Genomic DNA, 23764 nt, shown 5'->3' on the forward strand with positions numbered 1-23764 from the left:
CGTGATCCACCCGCCTCAGCCTCCCAAAGTGCTGGGATTACAGGCTTGAGCCACCGCGCCCGGCCGTGCCCATTTTCTTAATTGCAGATTTTTCATGTTTTGGGGATATATATTTTTTCCTCAGCTTAGTGACATTCTGGACTCAATGCCTATACTGTTCCCTTGTTTAGTTCAGAGGTGGGTGATGTACAAACACCTAACAGTACGATGGTCACAGTAGGTTGACTGTCATAGAGTACATCTCACTAATCACATGAGATTTTTAGGAATAACACCATAAACTGGCTAACTGGCTTGTTAATATTACATGTCTTGTGATTATGTTTCCTATGCCATTTAAAGTTACTTTTGGTTTGTCTTATTTTTCGTGGACACTTTTCTAGTTAAGATCTCAGCTGTATTGGACCTGGTACAACATATCTAACTGAGCAGCTGGCTAGACTGCGTGCCCCTTGCAGACACATCCATACAATATGTGACTCTTGGGATCCGTACCTAGCCTGTATAAGCAGATGTTCAGAAATGTTTTCTGGGACTTGGTGCAATAGCTCACTCCTGTAATCCCAGAAGTTGGGAGGCCAAGGTGGGAAGATCACTTGGGCCCAGGAATTCAAGACCAGCCTGGATAACATAGTGAGACACCATTCTCTACAAAACAATGCTGAATTTTATTGATTTGGTTATTTATATTTTACTTCCTTAAGAAGAGCACTTTCTAATAGATATGTTTTAATTATATAGAGCTAGGTGGGACTTTTTAATTCCAGTCTCTTCTTCAGTGGAGAGAAAACAAAAATCAAGGTGTCTTTTTATAGTTATTCTCCTTCATCATTTGTTCAAGTACTGAAATGTGGAACATCAATTTTCAGGGGAGAATCAATGGTATTTTTCACGTTTTTGAAAACATTTATTGAGAGAATTATTAAAAATATGGCGGAAGCAAGAATCAACAATAGTTATCATTTTTAGGAAGCTTTCATTTAATTTTGAAATTAAGCAATAGGCATAAATATTCATTTATATATCTGGTAATTTCAAGGTTCTTGAGTAACAATGTTCTGCTTCTCTTTCCACTTTGAGTTCAATTGTTCAGATATGAGCCAAATATGCAGATTTCTCACATGTGAACACCTGGCAAAACAATTAAAGTTAATACTTGTCAAATAGATGTTTTTTCAAAAAATAATTGAAATAACCTGTTATGGAAAATTTTTAAAATTATTAACAAAATAATTATATCAGCATGAGTAATTTTGGATTTTGTAAAATTAAAGAAAGAATTTTTGTTCCTAATTCCTTATTGTACTGGTAAAAAGGCTGGAGATTAAATTAACTTCAGCTTTACCTAAAGTAATTTTTTGAATTTGTTTGGTTTTTAAATAAAATGTCATTATTCTGTTTGGACTCATATAACATGCTTTCAAGGCATATTTTGAGTATTTTTCTTTGTCAATCTATATCCTACCATTTTGTTTTTATTTTAAATATATTCCATCAGGGTAAAAGATAATTTATTCACACTCATTTTTGAACATTTAAAATTTTGCAGATTTTTACAATTATTATCCTTTTTGTGTTCTAGATTTTTATCATGAATTAGTCTTAAATTAAGAATGATGGCCAGTCTATTTCCATTCCTTTTGCTAGCTTTCACAGCGTTTCTAGTGTGCATATACAAAGTGGGGATTGAGTGACAACTGTATTATATTTGGTGCTGATAATATATATTTAGATAATATTTTGTTGCACCGTTCCTTTTTAACATCTTAAAAGAAAACCTAATTAACAAACCCTCAAAATAGGCCTGTAGTTTTGGGTGTTAAGCTAATTGTATTGCTTTATATTTTGAAACAGAAACTTTGTGGAAACACTATTCTTAAATAATTAAATATGGTAGATTGTTTTTTTCCAATCATTATAAAATTTAGCTCATTTATTTATTAGTGTAATCATTAATGAATGTATTATGTAACTATCCTTTTTATGTATGGCATATCTATGGTATGAAGGATGCCAAAGGTGAAAAAGATAATAAGACAAATTGGGAATCAGGGCATGCGAATTCCTTGTTTTGTTTCTATTGATGGCTTTCTTATATGAGGCTACTTTTGAACTAAAACAGTTTTCTATTTTAGTGTTTTTACTCTTTCAACTCACAAAGTAAAATTAACTTTTTATGTGCTAACTGCTATATTTAAATAGTTCTGGGAAATGAAACACCTTTTATTGCTTACTTAATGGTAATATCCTTACTTCCCTGATTCTAGAACATAGCTGATCTGAAATACTTTGTCTGTTTTACCTTCAACTGAAGATTGTCATTATTTTGCAAAGCACTTTAGCAAAGGGACAAACCCTTTTACGTTTTATTGGGATACATATGAATATGTATAGCCTCAAAAACTATTTATGCTACATAATGTAGATTGATTCACTTTTTTCTATCATATCATTGACAAATGTAATTATTTAAATATAAAGGAAATATATTGATTAATATACTATTCTTATTTCAAAACTAACATTATTCATGTATTACCAAAATGTAAAAGACATCTTATTCTGTGACTGGATTTCTCACTGAAGACCCACATTTAGGAACTTAATAGTATAGCAAAATTTTCTGAAGAGAAAGTTTTTAACAAAAGAAAACAAAGCATATAAATGAAACTTTTACTTATAGGATTAAATTTTGGTCATTGATCTTACTCCAAAGATACCCATTATGAAACTATAGTTAGAAAGGCAAAATACCTACTTTAAGAAAGTGTGGTTTTCAGCTTGTTCTTTTCTTTAAGGAAAAAAATTATAGTCAATAAAGTCATTTAATGAAAGTTCCTTGCAAGCCATACCTTTATAAATTTGAAAGAATGGCCAAAGTGAAAAAGAAAATAAGATGAGTTTGAAATCAAAACATGTAGAGAAGTAGATCAGAGGATCCAAGGTGGTGGATTAGACACAACCCCAGTGCACTACATCCAGCGAGAGAGATGCAGAAACCCAGAGATCTCCTAGCTTCAATCGAGGTACCAGTTGCATTTCAACAGGTCTGGTCCACGGGTAAGCAAAGCCCACTCAGGGCAGACCGAGGCAGGAGGGGCGCTGCTTCACCCAGAAAGTGCATCTGACCTGCGAGTTGGAGGCTCCACCTCTGGTGCTCCGGTCCAGATACTGCGCTTCCCTCAAAGCCTCAGCAATACACAGAACAGGGATCTTTGCCAGTCAAGCGCCAGGAATTACAAGTGAGGAGTTGAATAAGAGTCTGCAGACTGAGATATTGCCTCCTGCCCTCGCCTGGAGAGAGAAGGAGCTGTAAGCGGGAGCAGCTGGGCAGCCAGCCCCTACCCCATGACCGGAGAGAGAGAAAGCTGAAAGGGGGAGACTGCCGGGTGTGGCGAGGTGGGTCTCTAACCTCCCCCACAAACCACAGAGGGCTGAAGCTCTGATTCTAGTGGGTTGTGTAGCCAGGGCCACAGTCTGAGATGAACCCTGAATAATCCAGCCCAGTGGAAGAAGGGCGCAACCCACCACTAGAGGGGTGGGACTGGGCTGCATGTTTTAACAAAAAACACAGGAAGCCTACGTAGCAACAGGATGGCGTTCTTGACAACCCAGCAGCACCTACAGGTGAGCAGAAGAGGCGGGCCTAATCTCCCAGCATAAACAAAAGACACAGGAAGCTTCCCTAGTAACCTGAAAGAGTCCCTAGAAACCCAATAGCGCCCCCACAGGTAGACAAGCAACCTCATCAAGCAGCTCTCTGACACTACAGTCAGGTAAATCCACAAAGATGGGAAAAAACCGGCACAAAAAAGATGAAACCACCAAAGGCCAGAATACCTCTTCTCCTTCAAGGGATTACAACTCCTCAACAACATAGGATCACAACTTGACCAAGAAGGAGTGCGAAGAATTGATGGAAACAGGATTCAGAAGGTGGATAATAACAAACTTTTCAGAGCTAAAGGAACACATTCTAACTCAATGCAAAGAAACCAAAAACCTTGATAAAATATTAGATGAAATGCTAACTAGAATAACCAGCTTAGAGAAGAACATAAACAACTTGATGAAGTTGAAGAACACAGGACAAGAACTATGTGAGGCAAACACAAGTTTTAATAGCCAAATCGATCAAGCAGAAGAAAGGATATCAGAGATCAAAGATCAACTCAATGAAATAAAAAGAGAAGGCAATACAAGAGAAAAAAGAGTGAAAATAAATGAACAAAGCCTCCAGGAAATATGGGATTATGTGAAAAAACCTAATCTATACTTGATCAGTGTACCTGAATATGATGGGGAGAATGAATCCAAGCTGGAAAACACACTCCAGGATATTGACCAGGAGAACTTCCCAAGTCTCACAAGGCAGTCCAAATTTCAAATTCAAGAAATGCAGAGAACTCCACAAAGATATTCCTCAAGTAGAGCAACCCCAAGGCACATAATTGTCAGAATCACCAGGGTCGAAATGAAGGAAAAAATGCTAAGGGTAGCCAGAGAGAAAGGTCAGGTCACCCACAGAGGGAAGCCAATCAGATTCACAGCAGATCTCTTGGCAGAAACTGTAAGCCAGAAGAGAGTTGGGGGCCAATATTCAACATTCTTAAAGAAAAGAACTTTCAACCCAGAATCTCATATCCAGCCAAACTAAGCTTCATAAGTGAAGGAGAAATAAAATACTCTATGGACAAGCAATTATTGAGAGCTTTTGTCACCACCAGACCTGCCCGACAAAAGCTCCTGAAAGAAACACTAAGCATGGAAAGGAACAAGTACCAGTCACTGCAAAAGCAAACCAGTTGGCAAAGACCAAAAATGCAAAGAAGAAAATGAGTCAACTAATGAGAAAGAAATCCAGCCAGTAACAAAATGGCAGGATCAAATTCACACATAACAATATTAACAACATAAATGGCCTAAATGGCCCAAACAAAAGACACAGACTAGCAAACTGGATTAAAAAGTCAGAACCCATTGGTGTGCTGTATTCAAGAAACCCATCTCACATACAAGACACACGCAGACAAAATAAAGAGTTGGAAGAAGATTTACCAAGCAAATGGAGAACAAAAAAAAGCAGGAGTCGCAATCCTAGTCTCTGATAAAATGGACTTCAAACCAACAAAGATCAAAGAGACAGAGAAGGACATTTTATAATGATAAAGGATCAATCCAACAGGAAGAGCTAACTATCCTAAATATATATGCCCCCAATACAGGAGAACCCAGATACATAAAGCAAGTTCTTAATGACCTAAAATGAGATTTAGACTCCCACACAATAATAATGGGAGACTTCAGTACTCCACTGTCAATATTAGACAGATCAATGAGACAGAAAATTTACAAGGATATCCAGACTTGAATGCAGAGCTGGACCAAGTGGATCTAATAGACATATACAGAAAGCTCCACCCCAAATCCACAGAATATACCTTTTTTCTCAGCACCACATTGCACTTACTCTAAAATTGACCACATCATTGGAAGCAAATCACTCCTCAGCAAATGCAAAAGAACAGAAATCATAACTAACAGTCTGTCAGACTACAGCACAATCAGAATAGAACTCAGGATCAAGAAACACACTCAAACCCACACAACCACTTGGAAACTGAACAACTTGCTTCTGAATGTTTACTGGATAAACAATGAAATGAAGGCAGAAATAAAGATGTTCTTTGAAACAAACGAGAATGAAGACACAACTTACCAGCATCTCTAGGACACCTTTAAAGCAGTATTGAGAGGGAAATTTATAGCAATAAATGCCAACCAGAGAAGAGAGGAAAGATCTAAAATCAACACCCTATTATCAAAATTGAAAGAACGAGAGGAGCAAGATCAAAAGAACTCAAAAGCTAGCAGAAGATGAGAGATAACTAAGATCAGAGCTGAACTGAAGGAGATAGAGACACAAAAAAATCCTTCAAAAGAATCAATAAATCCAGGAGCTGGTTTTTTGAAAAGATCAACAAAATAGACCGACCACTAGCCAGATTAATAAAAAAGAAAAGGGAGAAGAATCAAATAGATGCAATAAAAAATGATAAAGGGGATATCACCACTGATCCCACAGAAATACAAACTACCATCAGAGATTACTACAACAGCTCTACTCATAAACCAATAAACTAGGAAGAAATGGATAAATTCCTAGACACTTGTATTCTATCAAAACTAAACCAGGAGGAAGCTGAAACCCTAATAGACCAATAACAAGGGCAGAAGTAGAGGCAGCAATCAATAGCCTACCAACCAAAAGAAGTCCAGGTCTAGATGGATTCACAGTCGAATACTATCAGACATACAAAGAGGAACTGGTTCCATTCCTTCTGAAACTCTATCAAACAATACAAATGGAGAAAATCCTCCCCAACTCATTTTATGAGACCAACATCATCCTGATACCAAAACCAGTCTGAGACTCAACTAAAAAAGAAAACATCAGAAAAATAAAATACTGGCAGATTGCAGTATTTTAGACAATATGCTCAACAGATTGCAACAACTCAACAAGAAGCTTATCCATCATGACCAAGTAGGCTTCATCCTGGGGATGCAAGGCTGGTTCAACATATGCAAATCTATAAATGTAATTCATCATATTAATGGAACCAAAGACAAAAACCACACGATTATCTCAATAGATGCAGAGAAGGCCTTCGATAAAATTCAACAGCACTTCATGCTAAAAACTCTTAATAAACTAGGTATTGATGGAACATATCATAAAATGATAAAAGCTATATATGAAAAACCTACAGCCAATGTCATACTGAATGGGCAAAAGCTGGAAGCATTCCCTTTGAAATCTGGCACTAGACAAGGATGCCCTCTCTCACCACTCCTATTTAATATAGTATTGGAAGTTCTAGCCAGAGCGATCAGGCAGGAAAAAGAAATAAAGGGTATTCAATTAGGAAAGGAGGAAGTCAAACTGTCTTTATTTGCAGATGACATGATTGTATATCTAGAAGAACCCACCATCACAGCCCAAAATCTTCTCAAACTGATAAGCAACTTCAGCAAAGTCTCAGGATACAAAATCAATGTGCAAAAATCACAAGCATTCCTATATACCAATAACAGACAAACAGAGAGCCAAATCAAGAGCAAACACCCATTCACAATTGCTACAAAGAGAATAAAATACCTAGGAATACAACGAACAAAGGATGTAAAGGACCTCTTCAAGGAGAACTACAAATCACTGCTCAATGAAATAAGAGAGGACACAAACAGATGGAGAAACATTCCACACTCATGGTTAGGAAAAATCAATATCGTGAAAATGGCCATAATGCTCAAAGTAATCTATAATTCAATGCTATTCCCGTCAAGCTACCAATGACCTTCTCAGAACTGGAAAAAAACACTTTAAACTTCATACAGAATCACAAGTGACCCCACATAGCCAAGACAATCCTAAGCAAAAAGAACAAAGCCTGAGGCATCACACTGCCAGACTTCAAACTATACTACAAGGCTACAGTAATCAAAACAACATGGTACAGGCACCAAAACAGAGACAGACCAATGGCACAGAACAGAGACCCCAGAAGAAACACCACACATCTACAACCATTTGATCTTTGACAAACTCAGCAAAAACAAGCAATGGGGAAAGGACTCTATGTTTAATAAATGGTGTTGGGAAAACTGGCTAGCAATGTGCAGAAAGCAGAAACTGTACCCCTACCTGTCACCTTACACTAAAATTAACTCCAGATGGATCAAAGATTTAAACATAAAACATAACACCATAAAAACACTAGAAGAAAGTGTAGGCAAAACCATCCAGGACATAGGCATAGGCAAGGACTACATGACTAAAACACCAAAAGCAACGGCAATAAAAGCTGGGATAGACAAATGAGAAATAATTAAACTCCACAGCTTCTGTACAGTAAAAGAAACTGTCATTAGAATTAATCGGCAAACAACAGAATGGGAAAAAATTTTTGCAATCTACCCATCTGACAAAGGGCTAATTATACAGAATCTACAAAGAACTAAAACAGATATACAATAAAAAAACAAACAACCCCATTCAAAAGTAGGCGAAGGATATGAACAGACACTTTTCAAAAGAGGATATATATGAGGCCAACAAACATGAAAAAATGCTCATCACCACTGGTCATTAGAGAAATGCAAATCAAAACCACACTGAGATATCATCTCACGCCAGTTAGAATGGCAATCATTAAAAAATCTGGAGACAACAGATGCTGGAGAGGATGTGGAGAAATAGGAACACTCTTACACAGTTGGTGGGAGTGTAAATTAGTTCAACCACTGTGGAAGACAGTGTAGTGATTTCTCAAGGATCTAGAAACAGATCCTTGAGAAATAGATCCTTGGAAGACAGTGTAGCGATTTCTCAAGGATCTAGAAATTCCATTTGACCCAGCAATCCCACTATTAGTTATATACCCAAATAACTGTAAGTGATTCTACTATAAAGACACATGCACACATATGATCATTGCAGCCCTGTGTACAATAGCAAAGACCTGGAACCAACCCAAATGCCCATCAATGATAGACTGGAGAAAGAAAATGTGGTACATATACACCATGGAATACTAGGCAGCCATAAAACATGATGAGTTTGTGTCCTTTGTAGGGACTTGGATGAATCTGGAAACTATCATTCTCAGCAAACTGACCCAAGAACAGAAAGCTAAGTACCCTATGTCCTCACTCATAGGTGAACAACGAGAGCATGTGGACTCAGGGAGAGGAGAATCACACACAGGGGACAGTTGGGGGGTGTAGGGGAGAGACGATGGGGGGTGGGAAGGGAGGGGAAGGTGGGGAGGGATAACATGGGAAGAAATGCCAGATATAGTACATACCTAAAGTAAAATAAATAAATAAATAAAAAGAAATCAAAACATGTAAATGTAAGTGAACAAAAGAGATTGGACGTCTGGAGGTAGAAGAGTACAAGTTAAGAAATCTGGATAAGAAAAAGAACTTAAATATATGAAATAATTAAAGAACATCAAGTACAGTATATGTATAGTTAATATGATATGAGAGGAAGGGAAAATTTGTCATCTAGATGTCAGTTCTCATTCAATGCTTTTTTTGTGTTTTCCAAAAATGGGAGGAAATTTGACTTCATATCACTAGGATTTCATAATCTATTTTTATTTATTTTATTTTCTCAACTCTCCCTTTCCCATTCTACCCATCTTTCCAAACCACATAATAGGCATTCAGTACATTCTTATTGAATAAATAAATGAATGAATGAACTGTGTTATAACAAAAAAGGAAGCATTATAAGTGAGAAGTTTGGCATTGATTAAATAATGCTGCACATTATGATATTTTTCAAAATGAACCCAATGTGTTCTATGTTGCGAGGTGCAATGCTATAGAATCTCTAAAACTTCAGGAACTAAGTCTTACAGGCTAGATACCTTGATACTTTTTTCTTAGTGATTTCTAAAGGCTTTAACATATTGTCTAAAATAGACCTCTGTCTCTTATATATATTTCAGGTATTTTCTAATTTGTATTTATTATTAATTTTTATAAATAAGCTTGAAATTTTATGCAATCATGTTTATATCTTTGTTTTATATTATTTTTTATATTTAGAAATTTCTCCTATCTAACTGAAATTTTGTATCCTTTGATCAACATCCTTATTTTAACACATGGAAAAGCATTCAATCAGTCCTAAATTAGAAAAATAGTGGTCTATACTTATCTACACTTTGTTCTTTATTGTTTAATAATTATATCTTTAAGCAATTTAAAATTTATTTAAAATTTAACATTTATTTGTTGTATGATTTGGCAAAGATTATTATCACTCAATGTAAATTATAGCTTTCTTCTTCAATACAAGAACTTCAAATTTATTTGCAGATGGTAAAGTTTATGGCTAAAAATCTATGCAAACCTTTCTTGCAGCTAAGGAGTCATACAAATTTTATACTAGGCTTCTTAGTTTTAAAGGGAAGTGGCGTCATTTCAATTCTAGTTCTGTTGCATTTTTCTCTCAGATATTTTCTTCTTGGTAAAATTTCTTCCCAGAAGTTGCTTCCTAGAAAACTCAATAGCATCTCTTGTCTGTAGACAGGGACTAGGTAATAAAACCTTCAAAGGTTGTCAAGCAGTATTCATTTATTCTGTCAGATGGTTCTGTTTCTATAGTAATTTAGAAATTGCAAATAGTTAACTTTCCGTCATGTAAAAAATGTTAACATTATCCTATTTCCGTAGATACCATGGACTGTAGTGTGACCTGAGTTGTCAGTCTTAAAATTCTGAGTCATGTTGCTGCCTTTTCATCTTTGATGTCAGTTTCAGTTATTTGGCATCAAAAAGCTTCATGTTAGGTAGAGTTTTAGGTAAAAGTGGATCTAAGGATACTTTCTTTATTAACATTTCCTCAATAACTGAATTGAGAGATATATTCTGCTACTATGTCCTCAGGTTAATTTTTGTCTGATCTTACGATGCCCTGCCTTTTACTAGCTAGTTTTAAAACAGAAAATGTGAAAAGTGACTTTATGCGTGTACTCCTTTGGCTACTAAAACTCATCTGTAGCCCTCCATTATTTACACTGAATTCCAATTTCATTTCTACTTCTGCTAAATAAGAGCACCTCAATACTGTGTTTTCTGTACGGTTCAGCTGTAGGAGAACTGTTTCTCTCTTATAATTATAAAAGAAACTGAGATATTCAGGGAAACTACCCCAATGTTATATTGTCATTTAGTAGGAAAGGCTGGGATCATATGTATTTCTATGTTCTATAAAAGATTTGACCTACTGGTTCTCAATAAAATTTTATTAGGACTGTAAAAAAAAAAAGATTATGTTGGACTTCTGGGATGCCTGCTTAAATGGAGCTGACTCAGCTAGAAAGCACCCTCCTACTGAGAGATTGAGATAGGGCTGACTCAACTTATTGCCACATAGATCATTTCACTCTTTTAGTGATTGCTTATCTGTATCCTCTCACTCTAATGTTGAGTAACTGGTCTTTCACTCTTTGTCTTTCATTTATGAATTGTTTAATTTCAGTATGCATATATTTCAGAATTGTTAAGTCTTACACTGTGAGAAATAACTTTATCAACTAGAAGAGTGTTTGTATTTAGTTCTTGCCTTTAGTATTACAGTTTTTATTCATTTCCAAAATTACTTAGGTCAGCTCTTCCTCTCCCACATCCCTTTTGGTGAGGCTATTTAATCTTAAATAAAATGATGAGACCAGTCTCATTCCACTTTGGGATTTTCAGATCTCTTAAATGATTTTTATTTACTCTGTATTCATTAAGCTTCACTCTTTGTCTTACAAAGTTCTACTAGTTTTGACAAATCCAGTCTGCCATGTATGTACCATTACATATAATTCAGAACAGTTTCTCTGCCCTAAAAGTTGATCTCTGCTTTACCTATTCAATCATATTGCTGTTTGTGATTCTATCCCTCGTCTGTATATTTTTAACTAAAGTCAGACTTCCGACATACCACTCAGGAACAAGAATCACATCAAACTTAAGATGAAATATTCTCAACACAGGTAGGTAGTCTGATAACTAGTCTGGTAGCTAACCTCAAGTAGCCATGCTTTTCAATATTCATCTTCATAGGTGATATTTATATAAACCATTTTTACCTGCTGCACAGGGTATTCAGAGTCTGTTAACTCTTAGTTATGCCTAGATATAATATCTCCACAGTGGATCCGGGCTGCAGCAAAAGTTTATCACCCAGAGACTCAATGGTACTCGAAGAGTATGTAGCTGATGAGAAATCGGATAGAGCTTGAGGCAAGTCTTTATAAAACAACTATAGAGAGACCCTAGTCCTTTTAGGTAAGTAAAGGTATCATTTTTGAAAAATAGTTTTGACATGAAATATGGCCTTGACAGAGAATGAAGAACATATCAAGAACAACAAATGGCTTTCCAACATGAATTAACCCCTATATGCTATTTCATTTACCTGCTTATGAAATTGAATATTTCTAATGCTTTTTATCATTAAATGCAAGTGGAATATGTGAAGAGGCCAGCAGTTCCACCAGGATAATTAGTACACCCTTCCGTATATACATTCATACATTCCATGAAGACTTGAGGGGTATTCCTGCAGCTGGTTGATTAAAAAAAGAAATATTTTTGACCTTGCACACTATGCTGTGACAATGTAATTGTCTGCTGTGACCCTGTAGTACTATCTGCACTATATTGCTGTTCAAGTTAATTGGAGAGACATAGAGTCTGCAGAAAACATCTACATTCATCCATAGGCAGGGCTAATGGTTTGGCTGTTTGTTTAGTCTATTAGTAAGAATAGTTTAACATCTATAAGAAAAAGAAAAGCCTACAAAATCCCTGATTCAACACAATATGTGTTTATTTCTTCTTATACATAGCCCAATGCGAGTCTTTATAATCAAGCATTGATCCTGGGCAGCTCTGCCCCAAGTAGCAGTTGTTCAATCTAATGGCTTTACTGCCACCTTGACCTTGAATCCCTCACTGATATCGAAGCATTTCATGTGTTTGGCAGAGGTTAGTGCAAAATATTTCAGGGATAGGGGAAAAGTAGGGTGGGGAAGAGAATGAACAGGTGTTTTCAAATATTTTATGGGCTGTGCCAGGATGTAAAGAACAATTCTTTTTCCTTAACATTTATTGAGTCAAAGCTAATCATACTGAAGTACAAATGTAGTCTTTCTGATTTTAGGAGGTAGAAGATATACATCTGACACAGTTTGAGATTTGAGAGCAGGAAAAGAATTGGTGGTGTCAATATCTAGGGAAGAGATATGAAGATCTATCCCATGTAACTGTGGAATAACTTCAGAGTATAAGAATATTTAAATATTATCCAAAGAAACATACTGTTCATATTGCTCTTCATAATCAGGTTGATAAGATACTTAATCCTGTGTGTGTCAGTGAATGGACTGTCTCAAATATCTACTAATACTTTCTGAATGAGACTATGAATCAAAAAGATTCTGTGAATGAATTCAACAGGCGAAATTTGCCAAACCACTCTTATACTGCTGTTCCATTTGACTAGCTGCAACAGCCAATCCTGCTGTTCAATATGATACCATACTCCAAGAGAATTAGGTATCCAATTGCTTGAAAGCCGATTACATTGGACAACTTTTCATTATGGAAACATCCTGGAGTAGACACTTATCCTTGATTTACATTTTTCTTGGCCTACACATATGCCTACATGATTTTCTGAGTAATTTTGTTCATCATTATTGTTTCCCACATGATATTACTTCTGAGCAAGGAAATTATTTTCCAATTAAATTTGAAGATAATCAATGAAACCTCACAGCTTTACTCTACTCCAAGCCCCAGAAACCACTGAACAAATAAAAAAAATGACTGTAATGGTTTATTAAGGCTCATTATAGCAGAAACTCAGAGAACATCTTCAAAGTTTCAGGTGGAAAATATACTCTGAAACAGTCAGCATATATTTTAAGTTTTAGAAAATAAGGGAAAAATTTAAGTGACTCTTTTTTTTCTTATAAACTTCTCCCACTGTCAATATTTCTGAGAACCATCTCTGTCACTCTGAGCTCTGCTTTGGAGCTTTTGGAATCTGAGAGTAGAAAATTATCATGAGATACAAAAAGGATTAAAATTTATGACCCTATCGAAACAGATGTGATTTCTCATAGCACTGGCCAAAGTAGGGAGAAGTCATGGTGGAGAAAGTGATGTGTTTTGGTTATCAAAGTCAAAGAGAATTGCAGCCATCAAAATCAGCTAAAGCCACAACATGTAGATGGAACACAAGGAAAATGCTGGGAACATCTTAGAACTTTATTTTCTAATCTTTCTGGTGACCCTAGAAAATTCTACTTTTGTAATATTTTGTAATGAGTTAGTTTTTGATTTGTAATTTTGAAGTAGATTATATCTCTAATATGTCAGTATATTGAAAGATACACTAAATCAGATACCAAATTCACAAGCATGATGAAAAAAGTAGATCAATTTAACTAGGCTATAATTAAAAACATATTTCAGACAAAAAAGCTTATAAACAATTAAAAGGCAACTGCTTGCCTTTTACAAAGCATATATTGATCCACAATCTATTGTCAGTAGATTATAAGCATCTTGGCATTAAGAATAATCTATTTGAATATGCTGAATAAATATTGATTAATTAGTTTTAAAAACTGAATTGAATATTATTACTAGAAAAATGATTTGTAAAAAACTATATTCATTAGAAAATAATTTATTAGTAAAAGAGTAACTTCTATGTTTTAAATTAGAAATTTAAATTATTCAATGAGACAAATTACATCATGAACCATTGTTCTAGTTAATTGGCATTCTCTATCAAATCATATGTTAGTCTTTCATATTTACAGTGAAATTACATGTTATCACAGATGGACAGTAGATTCGTTTATATTTTTGTATTAACTTGGAAGTTACTTTAATAGTTGTACTTTTTATATAATTAAAAACTAAAGATAACAATGAAGCCATAAAGGTTAAAAAAGCGGGGAGGGGGCATTCATGGTGCATCTTGATTAAACAGTCTCCAGATGGCAGTCTAGCACTGCCTCAGTCAAAAAAACCAGCTACAGATGGGGGTATCTTACATGTTTATAGTTTCTGGTAAAGTGACCACTTAATATCTATCTTTCTCTTTGTGAAAACTTAGTTAATGCAAACTTTTAAAATTCAGTTTGCCCTTAATGGCTTTCACAAAATACATAATAAATAGCCCTATAGTATTTAATTACTTTGGAAAATTTACATATAGATTCATTTTTACTCAGATTTATATATTTTGCACAAGAGTGCACAGCCCAGGCGTGGTGGCTCACACCTGTAATCCCAGCACTTTGTGAGGCCAAGGCGGGAGGATCACAAGGTCTGGAGTTCAAGACCAGACTACTGGCCAACATGGTGAAACCCTGTCTTTACTAAAAATACAAAAATTAGTCAAGCGTGACGCGGGTGCCTGTAATCCCAGCTACATGGGAGACTGAGGCAGTAGAATTGCTTGAACCGGGAAAGGGAGGTTGCAGTGAGCTGAGATTGCGCCACGGCACTCCAGCCTGGGTGACAGAGCAAGACTTCATCTCAGAAGAGAAAAAAAAAAGAGTGCACATAACAAAACTTAATATTCTGTTGGACAAGATTACATTTCTATCAAGATGACCAATCAACGTCTAATAGTTGCTCTTTTCACTCTCAAAATGATACTTCCTTTCTTTGGACTCTTATTCAAATGAAATTAACTGTAAGTGTCTCTAAAGTACTTGTTTCACTTGAAATTTCAATGAAACCTAGCCTTAGTTTTTTGCTAGCAATGTATGAGATATAAATCTTTCTCTAATTAAACATTTCAGAAATTAAAATTATAAGCCTTCACAAATGCTTTGTCTATTATTCACTTAAATTACATTTAAATATTTATTTATTGTTCTATGTTCTTTATATATTTATTGTGATACTCAGCTCAAGTTGCCAAAACAAACACCATAGACTGAGTGGCTTAACCCACAAATTTCTTTTTTCACAATTCTGGAGGCTGGGAAAAATAAGTTTAAGGTGCCTGATGATTCTTTTCCTGGTGAGGTCTGTTTCCTGGCTTGCAGTCCACCTCTTGTTTCCTGTGTCCTCACAAGGCAAAGAGAAAGAGATACCTCTTTCTTCCTCTTCTATAAATAAGGCTACCAGGCATATGGAGTTAGGGTCCCACGTGACCTCATTTAACCTTAGCTACCTTCTAAAAGATTTGTCTCCAAATGCAGTCACATTGGAAATTAGGGCTTCAACATGTAAATTTTGGAGAGACACAGTTCAGTTTATAGCATCTGTTAAAAACTGATTAAATGGCTTCAATATTATAGTAGAGCCAATTTCCTTTCTGGTAATATTTGCATAAATGAGAAACTAGTAATTCATCTGCTATTGCTTAGGTGGTAATTTCTCTGTCAATTCCCACTATAAAAATTGAGAAATCATGATTCTTAGTATAATGAAAATTTAAAATGAAAGTAAAATAGAATGAGCAATGTACAGTATATTAAAAAAAGAACAGGAAGTGGAAAACACATTAATAAAAACTATTAAAATATAAAGAAAACAAATTAATAGATATAATCAATGGGTTCTTTGAAGAATGTTTTTTCAAAACCAACAGAGAATGGTTACAGCAATTAAATGAAAAAAGATCAGAGAAATTAAAAAAAGTAATAATGGTGAAGAACTGTTTAGAAAACAAGGTTGTGGCCAGGCACAGTAGCTTACATCTGTAATCCCAACACTGTTGGAGGCCATGATGGAAGAATTGTTTGAGGCCAAGAGTTCAAGATTAGACTAGGCCACATGGTGAGAAATCTTCTTTCCAAAACAAACAAACAAACAAAATTAGCTTTGTTGGCTGGGTGTAGTGGCCTGTGCCGGTAGCCCTACTTACCTGGAGGGCTAAGACAGGAAGTTGGAGGATTCTTGAAACCCAAGAGTTTGAGGCTGTCATGAGCTGTGATTGTACCATTTCACTTCAGTCTGGACCACATAAAGAGACCCTGTTTCAAAACAAACAAACAAACAAACAAACAAAAATGGCTGTGAATGGGTATTCACTGTTGGTATTGGGTAAGGTTAGAATAAAAGTTAAAGAAAATCAGGTATGATTCAGAAAATGATCAACAAGTACATTATAAATATTAGAATGTAGTAAATTAAATAATTGCATTCATTGTATCAAGTAACTTCATTACGATTTTCATACTGTGTTATAGAAAATGAGCCATGGTTACTATTTTCAAAGTGCCCTTTGTTATTATGAAGCTCTCAATTTTTCATTAAGGGATTTAACGAAGCCCAAGCAAAAATAATATATAAAGAGAAATCAAAACTGGTTAAACTAATAATGTATAGCTCCTACCAGAGGTGATAGAGTAATCACTTAAATCTAAGCATATAATTGAAAGCCATAAAATGTAAGCCAACAAAACCCTTGTTATATTTTAAGCAATACTACTGCTAGAAATAGAAATTCCATTTGACTCAGTAATCCCATTACTGGTTATATACCCAAAGGACTATAAATTGTTTTATTATAAAGACACATGCACACATATGTTCATTGCAGCACTGTTTACAGTAGCAAAGATCTGGAACCAACCCAAATGCCTATCAATGATAGACTGGACAAAGAAAATGTGGCACATATACACCATGGAATACTATACAGCCATAAAAAATGATGAGTTCCTTTCCTTTGTAGGGACATGGATGAATCTGGAAACCATCATTTTCAGCAAACTGACTCAAGAACAGAAAATTAAACACAGCATATTCTCACTCATAGGTGGGTGTTGAACAATGAAAACCTGTGGACCCAAGGAGGGGAGTATCACACACTGGGGTCTGTTGGAGTGGGGCTAGAGGAGAGACAGCAGTGGGTGGGTAGGATGGGGAGGGATAACGTGGGGAGAAATGCAAGGTATAGGTGATAGGAGCATGGAGGCAGCAAACCACCTTGCCATGTATGTACCTATGCAACAGTCCTGCATGATCTACACATGAACCCCTGAATGTAAAGTACAATTAAAAAAAAAGATTAGCTGGAGCATGAAATGACTGAATATTGAAACATTCATTAATTTTTGTTTTACTCTCTCATCTATCAGTATTGGGGAAATTTAATTATTCATTAAACTTATGTTTTCATTTATAATAATAAGTAAACAAAGTTACTACTTTCATTTAAGTAGATTTTTAGGATTTTTCAATAGTCTATTTTTTTTTCCTAAAGGCCAGATGAAATATTTTCAAATTTGATATTATTATAATTTGAACTAGAAAATGGGTAGAAAATGATCTTCCACTATCAAGGGCAAAAACCTCCAATTATTAGTGGGATAACCCACGTAAAATGTTGTTAGACTTTTTTTCTCCTTTATCAATTAAGAAAGGATGACATTTACAGGACCTCATCAACAATAAAGTACTATCATATAAAGAATAAAAGCAATTGTGCAGAGGATTTCTATTATTCTGTGTATTGGCCAAATCAAGTAAGACACAGGTACATGCAACAAACAAAAATTAGAGGAAGATTTAATAAAAGAGCTATGGTACCAAGATGTAGACACAGCATAGAGAAGCATATCATTGTGTTTTTAATGGTGGAATTGCAACAGCCTGAGTGTGGAAGGAATGAGAAGTGGGGGTGGTTCCTGAAAACTAAGACAGAATCATACACGAAGGAACACCCTGAGAGAATCAGTGACCGTCAGTCAAGTCACTCTGTTACACTACGGCTGCTCCTCAGGAAGGAAGCCAGAGAGATTCCAGACTCCAACCCATACCTTACTTTTCTCCTGCTGTTCAATCTCCTGCAAGTCCCATGGTTAGCTGAGGTCTGTCTTAAACCTGAGCCCTTGAGGCAGTCCATGTAGGTCAGTCTCTTGAGATAGGGAGTCATGGGGAGAAGAGCAGACCACACACGTGGAAGCAAATAGTAGAATATGGCAGAATGTGTCTTTCCATCTTTAGAAAATATTTATGAAACAAATACAGGGTTTTTTTTTAAGTTAACTTTGTATTTGGCTTAGTAAGTAAACTAGTTCAGTCGTAGTTGACAGAGGCTTAAGATCAAACACTTGCAAATTTGTATGTGAAAATGATGTTATTACCAAATTCTAGACCTTTGAAGTCCAGGAAAGTTCTGTACTAGGTTAGACTTCTATTTATTTAGTGATTTCATTTTCTTTTTCTCTTTCAAGGACATGTTTAATTTTCCATGGGTCTACAGAGTATAATGAATACATTGAAGCCTCCTTGTCTTAACATTTAATGATATCCTCAATTTAAAATTAAACTATCATTTTCTACTACAGCATCTTATAGGTAAAGTATTAAAACATTTTGATATTCTCTCTGAGTATTTACTTTAGCTCTTTTATTAGTGGAAACTGGATAAAAATAAGATGTCAGCCATGTTATTACACTATAGAGTTACTGTAAAAAGGCCCAAATGTGGGAATCTGCATCTGCCTAGGAAAAATAAAAATGCTGGGTAGAAAGGGTCTTTGGGCTTCTCTGAGTCTGATGATTTTTGTCACTGGTATGTCCTGTTCAGGGACATGGAAATTGTCTATGAAGTTTTCACAAGAGACATTCACTCCTGAGGACCATAAGACTTCACACTATTCCTGTGCCTCCCTGAAAAATTTTATTTCATTGCTTCTGAGACCATCACTTGAAGGGGTGATATGGTTAGGCTCTGTGTCTCCACTCAAATCTCATCTTGAATTGTAATCCCATGTGTTGAGGGAGGTGGGAGGTGGGAGGTGTTTGAATCATGGTGATGGTTTCCCTATTCTGTTCTCATGATAGTTAGAGTTTCCACAAGACCTAATGGTTTTATAAGGCAGTTTTCCCTGCTCTGTTTTACACTTTTCTCTCTCTCCTGTGGCCATGTGAAAAGATCCAAGTTTGCTTTACCTTCACCTTCTGCCATGATTGTAAGTTTCCTGAGGCCTTCTCAGACATGTGGAACTGTGAGTCAGTTAAACCTGTCTCAGGGAAGTTCTTCACAGCAGTGTGAGAATAGACTAATATAAGGGGCAAAGAGAATCATTCCTGGATAGCTTTGCAGACTGCTGCAAGAACTATTCTAGTTGAAGAGAAATGTGTAATTCTGCCCTGCTGGTGAGCTTTGTTTTCTCTCCTATATTCATGCAATGAATCTGATGTCTAGGTTGACCTTAGCAAAGATATTTAACAATTTATCACTGTCCAAGGAAAGTTATAAATGGGAGGGAGAAATTCAAATGCAACATTTTTTTTACATTATCTAGGTTAGAAGTGTACTTTTAAAATTGATTAGGAATTACATTCATGGTGACCAGAAAAACGGGCTTAACTATAAAAGAGGTTGATTTTTCTTTGAAGTTAAAAAGGATGGAGTTAGAAATCTGGTGTTATAGCTCTTCTAAGAAATTATCAATGAGATGCAGTTTTCTGCTATATCTTCCTGCTCTGCTATATTCAGAGTATAGACCCTCTTTTTAAGTTGTCTATTGATTGTATGGAGGTTCCAAAATTGCATGTACTTTATGCAGGAGAAAGAGAAAAGCAGTGGAAGAGACATAAAGTTGAACCTGCCACCTTCCTCCTTGCTTTTGAGAAAGGGTTCAGAAACTATGTTCAACAAACACTACTGAATTGGACAAGACAAAACATTGAAACCAGAAATAAGTTTTTCATTCAAAAATGGTTTCTACTAAAAACTTTAGAATGTCCTCATTAAAAAAGATGAGAGATGATATCACCTTCTCTAGATTGCTCCTTTTCTTTACTAGTTAAACTTTTATATATTTTTTGAGGCTAATTAAAAAGAAAAGATACAATATCACAATAATTGACTGACTTTCACCTCAGTCTCTCTTCTAAGCATTCCATGTGTTTTTTTGTTTGGTTGTTTTTGAGACAGAGTTTTACTCTGTCACCCAGGCTGGAGTGCAGTAGTGTGATCTTGGCTCACTGCAACCTCCACCTCCTGGGTTCAAGTGATTCTTCTGCATTAGCCTCCTGAATAGCTGGAACTACAGATGCGTGCCACCACACCCTGCTAATTTTTGTAACTTTTTTAGTAGAGACACTGTTTCACCATATTGGCCAGGCTGGTCTTGAACTCCTGACCTAGTGATCCACCTACCTCAGCCTCCCAAAGTGCTAGGATTACAGGTGTGAGCCACCCCATGTGGCCCCATGTGTTTTTAGTAGTAGTATTGCAACAGCACTTTATTAGCATGCCCTTTTGCTCTTGAAATTTTACAAAATATACCAATAAGAGTTTTTTTGTTTTTGACATTCTGTATGCTCAGCAAAGTATATAACCAAAAAAGTATCAAACCCAACAAACCTAAAACTGTATGTCTGTACATAGTGCAGTGATTCAAAGAGAGAAGTAAAGTGAGAGTAGAAGGTATCAGAGATTGCCCAGTGAACAGCTCAGACTTGGCCTGAATATTGAGGCCTAGGCAGAAATTGGCCTGAATATTGAGGCCTAGGCAGGAATATACAGCCCAAGAAGAGGCTGTTTCAACTATAAAGAATTTTTGACATAAAAGTTCTGAGTGGATCTGAGGCTTATTTTTCAAAGTTCCATATATTTTTCTGTGAAGTTTCTTACTCAGTGAAGCTGTTGAGGCTAGACAAATATCAATCCTACATGACTTAACTGTTACATTGACGGAAAAATTATTCATTTCATACCTTCATAATTGTACATTTTGAGGTTGTTATCATTACAGATGATTAAATATATTATATTTCAAAATGTTTCCAGTCAAATCCAATACGGATTTTAACAATTTTATATTTGATTTTGCCTAAGTTTTGCTCCAAGTTAATGTGATTTCTATGGCAAAACAATGTGTTTAGAATAAATATTAAATATTTTCTGTGGCACATATACATCATAGAATACTATGTAGCCATAAAAAAGGATGAGCTCATGTCCTTTGTAAGGACATGGATGAATCTGGAAACCATCATTCTCAGCAAACTGACACAAGAATGGAAAATCAAACACTACATGTTCTCACTCATAGGTGAGTGTTGAATAATCGTGAACACAGGAGGGAAGTATCACACACTGGGGTATGTTTAGGGGGGCCTAGGAGAGGGACTTCAGGGGGTTGGGGAGGTTGGGGAGGGATAACACTGGGAGAAATGCCTGATGTAGTTAACGGGGGGAATGGAGATAACAAACCACTGTGGCATATGTGTACCTATGCAACAATCCTGCAAAATCTACACAAACATAAAGTGCAACAAAATAAATAAATAAATAATAAAATGAACAGAAAAAAATATTAAACATTTTCTAATCTACAATTTACTAAGGTTCGGAGAACAAATTTAAGATTTAAAAATGTTTCCACATATTACTTTGCAATGGGCTGAATTCTTGTGATCCCCAAAATTTATTTATTGAAATTCTAACCCCCAATGTGAGGGTATTAGGAAGTGGGATTTTGGGGACATAATTAGGTCATGAAAGTGGAGTCCTCATGAATGGGGTTAGTTTCCCTACAAAAGAGTTCTCATGTAGCTTCCTAGCTCTCATTCTCTCATGTGAGGATATAAGGAGAAGATGGAATTCTGTAGCCTGCAAGGGGGCCCTTAATAGAACACAATCATGCTGAATTCTGATCCCTGACTTTCAGCATGTATAACTAAAAAATAAATTTTGTTATTTACAAGCCATTCAGTTGGTGGTATTTTGTTATAGCAGCCCTGAGACCTACATACTTTTAAAAGTTATTTAATTAAATACACTCTCTTAGAGAAATAATATTCTAGTTCTGAATATATTTGATCTTAACATGTATCAACCAATATTTATTTAACATTTCACATATATCTAGTTTTATGTTAGTTACGGGCAAAAACTGAGAACAAATCCGCGTCCTCTGCTCCAGGCACTCTTGCCACAACATGGTTCACGTTATAATGGAGCTCTGTACACAATGGACTTAAAACCCAAGGAAAATTCCTTTAATTCTGCCTTGGAAATTCTGTAAATGCTCAGTAAGTTGGTTATATTTGAAATTTTTTTCTGAGGGACACCATATCAATTGGAATAAATAAGAAAGCATATTCTAGGTAAGAGAAAAATACTTGTAAAAGAAAGAAAACTTAAAATGATTAACCGGAAGAAAGCTTCATGTGCTCTTTTATTTTTTTAAGCATAGTGACTCATAGGTATCTTGTAAAATTAAAACATTCCAGAATAATAAAACAAAGTGATTGTTTATTGAGTTGGACATTAACTAGATCTGGACCAATGGCAATTAGGATATATTACTCTCCTATTTTCTATTTCTAATGAGCACTATGGTTATCTGACACAGCCCCGCTTTCCATTCTCCTCTTTTGCTTAATTGCCATTTCTCTTATTATTTTCTAATCCAAATTTTGGAGCAAGAATACTGGCTTGGCTAATTATCAAATTCCTGTAGATTCTAGATTCCTACTCAGTGCACTACAACCCTCCTCCCCACAACTTACAGCCCTGTGTAGAAATCAGTTTCAGAAGAAAATCATCACAAGTGAAAGAAATTGTAATTGAATAGTGTAGTAGAGGAGTTTACCTGTTTATTTGCACATGTAACCAGATAGTATTTGGATAATGCATATGAGCTTTAGAGCTTCAGATAGCTTTGTCCATTCTGAGATGAACTATAGGTGTTTAATGGATTATTTTTATATACTAACGAAATGATTTGCATTGTCAGGAAAGTAATGAGAATGGAAAAGAATATACATTAATATGGGCTTTCTCCTGTAACATTTTACATGCCAATTTACTATCCTATATATTCAGACTATTATCAACTGACCACACTAGTGTTATTTAAATATATGTTAATGTGTGCATATTTAAGCCATGTTGAGGACAATAGCTGAGATAAAGAGAATTCTCAGAATATTCTACATGCATATCAATTAGAAAAGGTTAGATTTACATCCTTCTAGCTGTGTTGGAGAACACTTAATTTTTTATGTAGAATGTGAATAAAAATATGTAAATAATTATTGTCTTATTTTGATAAAAATGTATTTGCTTATTATAATGCTGACTGTTATTAGTCATTGTTATATCTTTTTTTTAAGGTGAGCATTTGTTCTGTTTGCTTATTTTAATTTTATTTATCTGGAGATATTAGTTTTTAACCAGTTACCC

Source organism: Callithrix jacchus, chromosome 8 (genome assembly GCF_049354715.1).
Source record: "Callithrix jacchus isolate 240 chromosome 8, calJac240_pri, whole genome shotgun sequence".
Lineage (NCBI taxonomy): Eukaryota > Metazoa > Chordata > Mammalia > Primates > Cebidae > Callithrix > Callithrix jacchus.